General features: G+C 39.7%; 1 pseudogene; it reads left to right on the top strand.

Annotated features, from left to right (window-relative positions):
* The first annotated feature begins 281 nt into the window (after positions 1 to 281).
* LOC103221191 (actin, cytoplasmic 1-like) lies at positions 282 to 6,329 on the top strand (annotated as a pseudogene).
* The last annotated feature ends 7,146 nt before the right edge of the window (positions 6,330 to 13,475 follow it).

The following is a 13,475-nucleotide window of genomic DNA, read 5'->3' as shown; positions in this document are numbered from 1 at the left end:
CACACATACAGTCTGTATTTGTTTCCTGGCACTGCTGTCACAAAGTACCACAAACTGCATGGCTTAAGCCATACAAATTTATCGTTTTACAGTTTGGGAGGTTGGAAGTCTAAAATTGAAGTGTCAGCAACGTTGCTTCACATTTTGAGATACTGAGGTTTAGGACTTCAACATATCTCTCTGGGTATATGAAGGCTAATGTTGTGTATATCTTGAAGGGTGTTTGGATGAGATTAACATCTAAATCAGTAAATTTCGTGTAAATCATATTGCCCGCCATTATGAGGGTTGGCCTCATCAAATTAGTTGAAGGTCTGAACAGAACAGTAAGACTAGCCTTCCCTAGCAAAAGGGAATTCATCAGCAAACTGTCTTCATACTTGATCTGCATCATCAGCTCTCCTGGGTCTCCAGTCTGCTGGCCCCACACTGCACATTTGTACTTGCCAGCCTCCATAACTGCATGAGCCAATTCCTAATAATAAATTTCTCTCAGGCCTGGTGCGGTGGCACACACCTGTAATCCCAGCACTTTGGGAGGCCGGGGTGGGTGGATCACCTGAAGGCAGGAATTTGAGACCAGCCTAACATGGTGAAACCTGTCTCTACTAAATACAAAAAATTAGCCAGGCATGTAATCCCAGCTACTTGGGAGACTACTTGGGAGACTGAGGCAGGAAAATCACTTAAACCAGGAGGCAGAGGTTGCAGTGAGCTGAGATTGCACCATTGCCTGGGCAACAAGAGTGAAACTCCATCTCTAAATAAGTAAATAAATAAATTTCCCTCTGTCTCTCTCCCTACCCCCATTGGTTCCATTTCTCTGCAGAATCCTAATACAGGGGTGGGAGAGACCCAGGAGACACAAAATTCAACATCCTCTGCTGTGTATTATGAATTAAAATCTTTTCGTAAATCCTGTAATCATCTTGTGAATGCTACCATTATATAGCATTATACTTTCTAGTGTTTCAAATATCACACAGATGTATTTTAAATATACCATAAATTTTGCAGACCTGCTTTGGAATTTATTTCTATTTTAATATGTCAGAAGCCTCAAAAACTGGAAATAGCTTAGGTCTTTCTCAACTTCTCAGAGACTCTACTTAGCTGTTACTTCTCTACTTACCTCTGCCATTTGCCTCCAACTACCAGGAAATTCTTGCTAATTTTGGCCTAATGGCCTTTGCATACATTCTTCTTATTTTTCTTTTTTTCAATAGAGATGGGGTCTTGGTATGTTGGCCAGGACTAAGTAGTCTCGAACTCCTGGCCTCAAGCAATCCTCCCACCTTGGCCTCCCAAAGTGCTGGGATTACAGGTGTGAGCCACCACACCCAGCCTGTACACAGTCTTCTTCTACTTTCTTTCCCTGGTTATTTTCATCATCTGCTCTAAGAGAGCTTCTCAAATAAACTCCAACCTTACTTAATCACTATCTAATTAATTACATATTTAATTTGTGCTAATATGAGAAAAAAAATCTTTTCTTTCATTTTCATACTATAATTCCAGCCTTCTTTATAACTATGTATGCTTTTGTGATAAAGTTGTCTCCAATGTCTTATAGGTATAACTAAGCAATTTGGCTTCTAAAGTATAGTGGGAAGCCACTGAAGTATCAGGAGAAGGTGAGTTATACAAGTTCATTTTTCTTGGAAAGATTCCGCTGGCTGATTTGTAGAGAATTAATTAGAGAAGGCAAAATGTACGCAGGAAGACAAGATAAGAAGCTCAAAAATTAATCCAGATGAAGAGATTGCAGTTTTATCTGGTACAGCTACAATGAACACTGAGAAAGAAAAACATACTTGGTAATTGGTTAGATATGAAGAATAAGGAAGGAAGAAACTGTCAGTAATGACTAACAGATACAAAAAGATGGTCAACATCACCCATAATAAGATAAATGCAAATGAGATCTACAACGAGATACATTTCTCACCTTTATTTTTGAAAAAAAGAAAAAATCCAAAATCTTGACAACATTCTCTGTTGATGAGACTTGGGGAAACAAACACTCTCATTTAATGCTGGTGGAAACACCAAATGGTATAGCCTCTTTCAAAGACAACTGAGCAACAGAAACATTTATCCTTTGACTCAATAACCCCACTTCTAAAAATCTGTTCCAAAATTATACCAGCAAATATCCAAATTGACACAGGTACAATGCTATTCACCACAGAAAAATTTGTAATAGCAACCAATGAATATACTAGAACTTGCTTGTATCCACTTGCAAAAATTGATTGTTACATTTCCAGTAATTTTGCAAGCTAGTTTTTAAACACAGTCACTGTTGAAATTATGTTATATAGACTTACAATTAAACAAATTATATTAAAAACAAAGGTAAGTCAGGCATAGTGGCTCATGCCTGTAATCTCAGCATTTGGGGAGGCCTAGATGGGAGGGTCACTTGGGTCCAGGAGTTCAAGACCAGCCCAGGTAATATAATGAGACTTTGTCTCTACAAAAAAACAAACAAAATTGGCCAGGTATAGTGGCACACACCTGTGGTCCCAGCTACTTGGGGGGTTGAGGTGGGAGAATTGTTTGGGCTGGGAAGTCAAGGCTGCAGCAAGCCATGATTATATCACTACCATCTAGCCTAGGGAACAGAGCATGACCCTGTCTCAAAATTTAGAAAACAAAAAACAAAAACAAACAAAACTATGTTCTTCAGATTATTTACATGTACTGTATCCAAATGCTGGGAATAATATGTAATGATATGCTACTGTACATCACTTCTCATTCAGTGACATTATATTAGTAGCTTAAAATCAGCCATGTTAGGAGTATTGACACTACAGACATTTGCAAACTCCAAATCAGGACTTTTTCCCCTATAGAGATCTAGTTAAATATTTACCAGCAGACAACTGGAAATAATGCAAATATCTACCAAAAGGTTCTGGTTGACTAAACCATGATATACCCACTCAATTGAGAAATATGTAACTATAAAAGGAAACTACAAGCCAAGAACGATTACATTAACCTCTGAGACAGCGTCTGCCCCATAAGCAGAGTCTCGCCCTCACCGCTCTACCATGAGTCCACACCCACTGCCAGCTCACCAGAGATAATGATATCGCTGCGCTCATCATGGACAATGGCTCTGGCATGTGCAAGGCCAGCTTAGCAGAGCCGGTTATTTTTATATACTTTATATAAAAGTGATCTCTAGGAAACTGAAAAAAGTAAGCTGAAGAAAAGTGAGTGTAGCATGTTACCATTTATTGGTAGAAAGGAGAGATACAAAGGAAGAACATGAAAGGAGGGAGGATACAAAGACATATGTTTTCACATTTTTTTAATGTAAGGCTAAAGCAAAAAGGTTTTTAAATGGCTACTTACAGGGAGAGGAAAGAAACTATAAGGAATATAGGAATAAATGATGGACTTTTTGCAATAGATCTTGTTTGGTACATTTCTTTAAGTCCTGTAACTATTTTACATAATTAAAATTTAAATTAAAGTTAAATTTTTTAAATTCCTAAAAATCTAAGCAAAATGAAACCAATCTAAGCAATGAGCTGATGGCATAATTATACATAGAAGAAGTATTTCAAATAAATTGAAAACACAATAATTTCATTCGTCTATTTGGATATATCCTGAAGCTCAAAATAAATAAAATGTATTTAAAAAAAGATCTTGAATAATTTTCAACAATCATATTGTTAATGACAACATTGGTTATGATTTTCTGAAACTATTATAATACAAACTAGGATGAAGAAAAATAGATAAAGGATAAAGAAAATAAGTAATTATATTTACACATTTAGGAACCAATTATTTTTTACAATAGTAGAGAGAATATGAATTTAAAATCAAAGAAGTAAAACTATTGTAATCTTAAATTTAAAATTAAAATATCATGATTTCTATAGACCAACAACATCCAAGTTGAGAGCCAAATCAAGGAAGCAATCCCATTCACAATACCACAAAAAGAGTAAAATACCTAGGAATACAGCTAACCAGGAAGGTGACAGATCTCAACAATGGGAATTATAAAACACTGCTGAAAGAAATTGGGAGATGATACAAACAAATGGAAACACACTCCAAGCTCATGGGTAGGAAGAATCAATATTGTTAAAATGGCCATATTGCCCAAAGCAATGTACAGATTCAATGCTATTCCTATCAAATTACCAACGACATATTTCACAGAATTAGAAAAAACTATTCTAAAATTCATACGGAATCAAAAAAGAGCCTAAATAGCCAAGGCAATCCTAAGCAAAAAGATTAAAGCTGGAGGCATCATACTACTTGACTTCAAACCATATGACAAGGCTACAGTAACCAAAACAGCATGACACAGGTAGAAAAAGAGATATACAGACCAATAGAAGAAGTTACAGAACTCAGAAATAAAGTCGTACACTGCAACCAACTGATCTGTGACAAAGTTGACAACGGTGCTGGAACAACTGGCTAGCCATATGCAGAAGAATGAAACTTGCTTTTTTTTTTTTTTTTCCTGAGACGGAGTCTCACTCCATCGCCCAGGCTAGGCTAGAGTGCAGTGACAATCTCAGTTCACTGCAAGCTCCTCCTCCCGGGTTCACACCACTCTCCCACCTCAGCCTCCCGAGTAGCTGGGACTACACAGGCGCCCGCCACCACACCCAGCTAATTTTTTATGTTTTTGTACTTTTAGTAGAGATGGGGTTTCACCATGTTAGCCAGGATGGTCTTGATCTCCTGACCTTGTGATCTGCCCACCTCAGCCTCCCAAAGTGCTGGGATTACAGGCATGAGCCACCATGCCCTGCCCGAGCCACCTGGCCTTCCTTTCACCATATACAAAAATCAACTGAAGACGGATTAAAGACTTAAATGTAAAACCTAAAGCTATAAAAGCCCTAGAAGAAATGTAGGAAATACCATTCTGGACATAGACCCTAGCAAAGATTTCATGATGAAGACTCCAAAAGCAATTGCAACAAAAACAAAAATTGACAAATGAGACCTAAAGAGCTTCTGCACAGCAAATAAAACTATCAACAAAGTAAACAGACAACTGATAGGAGAGAATATTTGCAAACTATGCCTCTGACAAAGGTCTAATATTCAGAATCTATAAGCAACTTAGACAAACCTACAAGCCAAGAACGATTACATTAACCTCTGAGACAGCATCTGCCCCATAAGCAGAGTCTTGCCCTCGCCACTCTGCCATGGGTCCACACCCACTGCCAGCTCACCGGAGATAATGATATCGCTGTGCTCGTCATGGACAATGGCTCTGGCATATGCAAGGCCAGCTTAGCAGGCAGCGATGCCCCTCCATCGTGAGGCACCCATGGCACAAGGGTGTGATGATGGGCATGGGTCAGAAGAAGTCCTGTGTGGGCAATGAGGCCCAGAGCAAGAGAAGCATCCTGACCCTGAAATACCCCACCGAGCATGGCACTGTTACCAATGGAGAAGATCTGGCACCATACTTTCTTCAATGAGCTGCATGTGGCTCCTCAGGAGCACCCTATGCTGCTGACTGGGCCCCCCCCCCGAACCCCAAGACCAACCATGAGATGACCCAGATCATGTCTGACACCTTCTATACCCCAGCCATGTATGTGGCCATTCAGGCCGTGCTTTCCCTGTAAGCCTCTGGCTGTACCACTGGCATCATGATGGACTCTGGCAGGGTCACCCACACTGTGCTCATCTGCAAGGGGCACGCCCTCCCCGGTGCCATCCTGCATCTGGACCCGACTGACTACCTCATAAAGAGCCCCAGGGAGTATGGCTACAGCTGTACCACCACCGTGGAGCAAGAGAGCATGAGATATCAAGGAGAAGCTGTGTACCTCACCTTGGACTTCCAGCAAGAGATGGTCACTGTGGCCTCTAGCTCCTCCCTGGAGAAAAGCTGCAAGCTGCCTGAAGGCCAGGTCAGCACCATCAGCAATGAGCAGGTCCTCTGCCTCGAAGCTGTCTTCCAGCTTTCTTTCCTCGGCATGAAATCCTGTGGCATCCATGAAACTACCTTCAACTCCATCATGAAGTGTGACGTGGACATCTGCAAAGACCTGTACGCCAACGCAGTACTGTCCAGTAGCACCACTGTATACCCTGGCATCCCCCACAGGATGCAGAAGATCACCACCCTGGCTTCCAGCACAATGCAGATAAAGATCATAGGTCCTCCTGAGTGCAAATACTCTGTATGGGTCCAGTGGCTCCACCCTGGCTGGATGCTGGATGCTGGCCAAGCTGCAGCCTTCCAGCAGACGTGGATCAGCAAGCAGGAGTACCATAAGTCCCACCCCTCCATCGTCCACTGCAGATGCCTCTAGGCAGACTGTCACTTAGTTTCCTTAGTTTCGTTACACTCTTTCTTGACAAAAACCAAACCTGCGCAGAAAACAAGATGACATTGGCATGCATTAATTTGTTTTTGTTTTTTGTTTGTTTTTGTTTTTGTCTTTGGTTTGACTCAGGATTTAAAAACTAGACCATGACAGTGTCAGCAATCGGCTGGAGCCAGCATCCCTCAAAGTTCTACAATGTGGCCGAAGACTTTGATTGTATATTGTTCTTTTTTTTAATAGTCATTCCAAATATTGTGAGATGCATTGTTACAGGAAGTCCCTTGCCCTCCAAAAAGCCTCCATATTTCTCTCTAGGGAGAATGGTCCAATCCTCTTCCAAGTCCAGGAAGGTGACAGCATTGCTTTCATGTACATTATGTAATGCACAATTTCTTAAATCTTTGCCTTAGTACTTTTTAATTTTGTTTTATTTTGAATGATTGGCATTGTGACCCGTTTTCTGTCTCCCAACTTGAGATGTATGAAGGTTTTTGGTCTCCCTGGGAGTGGGTGGAGGGTGGAGGCAGCCTGGGCTTCCCTGTATACTAACTTGATACCAGTGCAATAAAAGTACACACCTTAAAAAAAAACACCCCTTTAAAACAATGGGTAAAGGATATAAACGGAAATTTCTCAAAAGAAGACTTATACAATGTCAATAATAAACATATGAAAAAAATGTTCAACATCAATAATCACTAGAGAAACAAAAAAAACACAATAAGACACCATCTCACACCAGTCAGAATGGCTATTATTAAGAAGTCAAAAACAACAGACGCTGGCAAAGTTGTGGAGAAAAGGGAACACATATACTGCTGATGGGAATGTGAACAAGTTCAACCACCGTGGAAAGCAGTTTAGAGATTTCTCAAAGAACATAAAACAGAATTACCATTTGTCCCAGCAATCCCATTACTGGATATACACCCAAGGGAATGTAAATCATTCTATCAAAAGGCATGCACATGTATGTTTATCAAAGCAATATTCACATTAGCAAAGACACAAAATCAACCTAGATGCCCATCAGCAGTGAACTGGTGAGGAAATGTGATATATATATACCATGGAATACTACACAGCTATAAAAAAAGAATGAAGTCATGTCCTTTACAGCAATGTGGATGGAGCATGACGCCATTATCCTAATTGAAGCAATGCAGAAACAGAAAATCCAAATATCACATGTTCTCACTTATAAGTGGGAGCTAACCATTGAGTACATAAGGACACAAAAAAGTAAACAATAGACACCAGGGCCTCCTTAAAGGCAGAGGGTGGGAGGATGGTGAGAACTGAAAAACTACCTATTGAGTACTATACTTCTTACCTGGATGATGAAATAATCTGTACACAAACTCTGATGACATGCAATTTATCCATATAACAAACCTGCATATGTTGCATATGTACCCCCTTAACCTAAAATGAAAATTGATAGGAAACAAATTTAAATAATAATAATTAAACTAAATTAAAATATTATGAAATCAGATTTTCTCTTAAAAAAATATATGTATTCCAGCTGGTCGCAGTGGCTCAGCCTGTAATCCCAGCAGTTTGGGAGACTGAGGCAGGTGGATCACGAGGTCAGGAGATCAAGACCATCCTGGCTAACACGGTGAAACCCCACCTCTACTAAAAATACAAAAAATTAGCAGGGTATGGTGGCAGGCACCTGTAGTCCCAGCTACTCAGGAGGCTGAGGCAGGACAATGGCGTGAACCCAGGAGGCAGAGCTTGCAGTAAGCCAAGATCAGGCCACTGCACTCCAGCCTGGGTGACAGGGTGAGATTCCGTCTCGAAACAAACAAACAAACAAACAAACAAAAACAAACAAAAAAGTATGTATTCCTTAGCTACGTTCACTGAACAAGTGTAGAAACAATGACCAATGAAGCAACAATGAGCACTCCTAAAACCCAGACCATGGTCTCTAAATACCATTTCCCAATACTAAATACCGTAGAGAAATGGATGATATCTCTACTACAGCAGAAGATGTCTATGATAATCTTAATATATCTTATAATATTGAAAACATTAAGCTATTAAGTACAATTGAAATTTGTCAAAAGGACTCAGGAGCCAAACTGAAGAAGCCTCTACTCTTTAAAGATGGCATAAATTGAGCATCAATAAAAATAACTAATGCAGTGGACTGAAACACTTAAAAACATTTTTAAAAGATCATTGATCAGCCAGGCACAGTGGCTCATGCTTGTAATACCAGCACTTTGGGAGGCCAAGGAGGGGAGATCACTTGAACCAGGAGTTCCAGACCAGCCTGGCCAACATGGTGAAACCCTGTCTCTACCTTAAAAATACAAAAAATTAACCGGGTGTGGTGGTGTGCGCCTGTAGTCCCAGCTACTTGGGAGGTTGAGGTGGGAGAATTGCTTGAACCCGGGAGGTGGAGGTTGCAGTGAGCCAAGATCACACCACTGCACTTCAATCTGGGCAACAGAGCAAGACTCTGTCTCAAAAAAAAAAAAAAAGTTCATTGATCACTCATGGAAGATGATACAGAACGAACTAATCACACTGAAAGCTGATGAATAAAGGAAAAGAATATTTTGTCTTTCCTATATGAAAGGTACTGCTGGATAACCAAAAGTTGTAAGGGGAAGTTTATCTTTATAGAAGAATTTCAACCAATAAATGAAACACTGATTTAAAAATAGAATATTAACATTTTGTAACCACTAATGATATAACGGATCTATTCTAAACAATGACCATCAACAGTTGTTCACAACACAAAAAGGAGAGACAATCTGACTTTCTGTGCTTCCTGATGAAAGTACCCAACACTTTCCATAAACTATTCCTATAAAAAAGCAAACCTGAACAAAACCAAGTTAAGCCTTCAGCTCAAACTACCAATTTACAGGAAATTAGAGGGTCAAAAAAAAAAACTACAGGGCAAACGTTTCTTCAACAAATATATTTGGGATGAGGTGAATAAGAATGAGAATGATTTAAAAAATGTAAGACATATATCAACATTTGCGGCTGGGCGCGGTGGCTCAAGCCTGTAATCCCAGCACTTTGGGAGGCCGAGACGGGCGGATCACGAGGTCAGAAGATCGAGACCATCCTGGCTAACACGGTGAAACCCCGTCTCTACTAAAAATACAAAAAATTAGCCGGGCGAGGTGGCGGGCGCCTGTAGTCCCAGCTACTCGGAGGCTGAGGCAGGAGAATGGCGTGAACCCGGGAGGCGGAGCTTGCAGTGAGCCGAGATCGCGCCACTGCACTCCAGCCTGGGAGACAAAGCGAGACTCTGTCTCAAAAAAAAAAAAAAAAAAAACACATTTGCCGTTTATGGACTTTGTGTGGATTCTGATTTAAATTGACAGTGAAATAAAAGGAAAAATTTGTGACAAGTTATAATATTTTCATAAATATTTTAAGAGTATTGTTTCAGAGACACATGCACAACTAAATATGCATAAAATCGTATGGTGTTTAGAATTCACTTCCAAATAATCTAGTTTGGGACATGGTGGAGTGGGTGGAAACATAAATGAAAAAAGATTCGCCATGCTAATTGTTGAAGTAAGGGATTCTCTCTATTTTTATATATATTATAAATTCTTCATATTAAAAAGTTTTTCTAAAAAGTTTAAATACCTGTCCTATTTCTGTTTGAACCAAGGGGATAGAGATGTCATTTACTAACTTTGTAATATTTTGAGAAGGACCAATTTGCGGGTGGGGAAGACATCTAGAAAAAGGAAGATTAATAATTTAACTTTCAGTTCTGAACATAATTTGATGTATCTGAGAGACATCCAAGTGAAGATACTAGTAGTCAGATATATACAGTCTGAACCTCAGCAGAGAGACCTCAACTGGAGATATAAATTTAGGATTTGTCAATATGTGGATGGGAATTGATGCATTACATAGAGAACGAACATGCTACAGAATAAAAACAATTAAAAATACCAGTTGGGCGCAGTGGCTCACACCTGTAATCTCAGCCGTTTGGGAGGCCTGGGTGGGTGGATCATCTGAGGTCAGAAGTTCGAGACCAGCCTGGCCAACATGGTGAAACCCCATCTCCACTAAAAATACAAAAATTAGACGGGCATGGTGGCAGGCGCCTGTAATCCCAGCTACTCCAGGGGCTGAGGCAGGAGAACTGCTTGAAACCAGGAGGTGGAGATTGTAGTTAGCCAAGGTCACACCACTGTACTCCAGACTGGGGGACAGAGTGAGACTTCATCTCAAAAACCAAACAAACAACCCAAATGCAGCGTTCTAAGGTCTTTTTTTTTTTTTTTTAATGGAGTCTCATCCTGTCGCCCAGGGTGGAGTGCAGTGGTGCGATCTCAGCTCACTGCAACCTTTGCCTCCCAGGTTCAAGTGATTCTCTCTGGTCTCAGCCTTCTGAGTAGCTGAGATTACAGGCATGCACCACCACACCCAGCTAATTTTTGTATATTTTTAGTAGAGATGGGTTTCACCATGTTGACCAGGCTGGTCTTGAACTCCTGATCTCAAGTGATCCACATGTCTAGGCCTTCCAAAGTGCTGGGATTACAGGCGTTAGCTACTGCACCCAGCCTAAATTCTTTAAATGTATTTACTTAATCCTCACAATAACCCCATGAAATAGGAACTATTATTATTCTCTTTTATATTTTAGGAAGCTGAGGCAAACAGAGTTTAAGCCTTGCCTGTAGTGAGTTCAAGCCCTGTAACCAGGATTTGGATCCATGAAGTCTAGCTGTGTAAAAACAGAACAGCCCAGGACTGTTACCTAAATAGCTCTAATATCTAGAGGTAGAGACAGCTAATGGTAGAAAAGGAGAAGAGAGAAAAGGGCTCGGAAGAAGCAGCAGCCAAAGAGGTAAGAGAGAAACAGTTTAAACAAGTGTCAGCATAAGTCAAAAGAAGAGCACATTCAAGAAAGAGGGAGTAACCAATGGTATTGAATGGTGTGAGGTCAAGGAAAATGCATACTAAAATTAATTCTATTACTGGTAGAAGACTCAGCTCATGACTCCTAGTTGTTTTTTTGTTGTTGTTGTTGTTGTTTTCCTTCGGGATACTTTACTAGAATAACTTAAGGTGTGATTCTAACTTGATAAATAGAAAAGAAATGCTTTTGTAATAGCTTCTACCATAAACATATCTTGCCTTAAAATACATGAAATACACAAATCCAGACACTCAAAATATAATTTAGAGAGAATTTTCCTGTGGCTAACAATAGAATTCCTTACTGAAATGATTCATCCTAGCATTCCCTTATATGGGGATTTCTCTTAATACATTTAAAATACAATTTAATTTTCAAATCTGTAGGACATAAAATTTTAAAGACACATTTGCTGTACACCTGTATGATTTTTACTGGTTGTAGTATTTGCTAAGATTAGGAAGAATTTAAATTTTCAGGAAGAATGATGCTTAAGAACTATTAAAGGAAAATGATTAGCTTTTCCTACCATTCAAAGATTATCTTCTTTAAATTTTCAAATCTTAGTTTCAGTTTCAGTGAATAAATTGTTAGCAGTTATGTTTTTGGGTTCTCACGCGGAATCTTTACATTCTCAAGAAATTTATTTGTGATAAGGATAATAGTAAAGAACTTCATTTTCATCTGCATATATGCAGTTCTTAAGAAATCTTCAAGCACCAAGTGCATCACACATGGTGAAAAATAGATTAGAGATATTCCTCTCAAAGAATATATTTGTAATTATCAATGTAATATTAGCTTATGTTTTAACTTTCATAAAAAATATATATATACCATATAAAGTGTTTTTTTGGCTTGAATTTTTACAACCTTTACGACAATATTAGAAAATGGGAGGCACTTTCCTATCTATGTTTGTTTGATTTAAAATGTTGGCTTAAAGATCAAGATGCAATTATTAGCACCTGTCTTTAATCTGAAATAATAGAGGAAAATGGTGGGATGCTCAACACGAACTGTATGATCTGAGGAAACCTATGAAAAAGCAATGTACTACTTTTCTTCCCTAGTAACTAGAGTAAAATGGAAATAATAGCTATGTTGGAGTTGCCAACTATCGGACTAGATCAGGGTCATCTCCTGGCACAGTGACTGTTATATACTAGGTTCAGAAGATCACTGTAGAACAGACAAATGAACATATAAATGAATAACAAATGACGCTTGTGTTTGCACCAGTAATGAGAAGGAGGAGGAAGTGTGTTAAATAATAACAGCCGGCCGGGCGCGGTGGCTCAAGCCTGTAATCCCAGCACTTTGGGAGGCCGAGACGGGCAGATCACGAGGTCAGGAGATCGAGACCATCCTGGCTAACATGGTGAAACGCCGTCTCTACTAAAAATACAAAAAACTAGCCGGGCGAGGTGGCAGGCGCCTGTGGTCCCAGCTACTCGGGAGGCTGAGGCAGGAGAATGGCGTGAACCTGGGAGGCAGAGCTTGCAGTGAGCTGAGATCCGGCCACTGCACTCCAGCCTGGGCGACAGAGCGAGACTCCGTCTCAAAAAAAAAAAAAAAAAAAAAAAATAATAACAGCCAATTTGTACTGCATGGCTATCACGTGTTCAGCACAGCAGATAATTATAAAAGCCGAGATTTACTAATGCTTACCATGTGTTCTACTACCTACCAAACCATCACTAATTGAAGCCTCAATAGGTAGCATTATTATCATTATCCCTCATCATTTCATCTTACAAATGAGTACTCTGAAGCAAAAGAGGTCAAGCAACTTCCCCAAATCACAAAGCTGGTAAATGATAGTTTTGGGCTTTGAACAGCTTATGTTCAAAGCCTGCTCTTTTAACTACCAGGCCACAGTATACATTCCATATGGTTAAAAACTATATGTTGTATTTGCTGAAATCCTTACAGTTCCACCGCAAATCCTACCAACAGCCTTATTTGCCACTTTAGGAAGATATTTGTCTTCCAGAATCATTGACTTTCAGAGCTAGGTAGCAGCCTAGAGATCAGTATAAAATAGTGGCCAAGTACATGGGCTTTGGCCTCAGGCAAGATGCACATCTGGCCTTACCCCTGTACCAAAAATTTATTTTTGTTTTTGTCATTGTTGTTTTAAGCCCACTACCTTATGTTGTAATTGGTGACGCACCATTAGATAACTAATACAA

This window comes from Chlorocebus sabaeus, chromosome 15 (genome assembly GCF_047675955.1).
Source record: "Chlorocebus sabaeus isolate Y175 chromosome 15, mChlSab1.0.hap1, whole genome shotgun sequence".
Taxonomy (NCBI): Eukaryota; Metazoa; Chordata; class Mammalia; order Primates; family Cercopithecidae; genus Chlorocebus; species Chlorocebus sabaeus.
The sequence above is the reverse complement of the archived record's forward strand: the minus strand, read 5'-3'. Positions and strand labels throughout refer to the sequence as shown.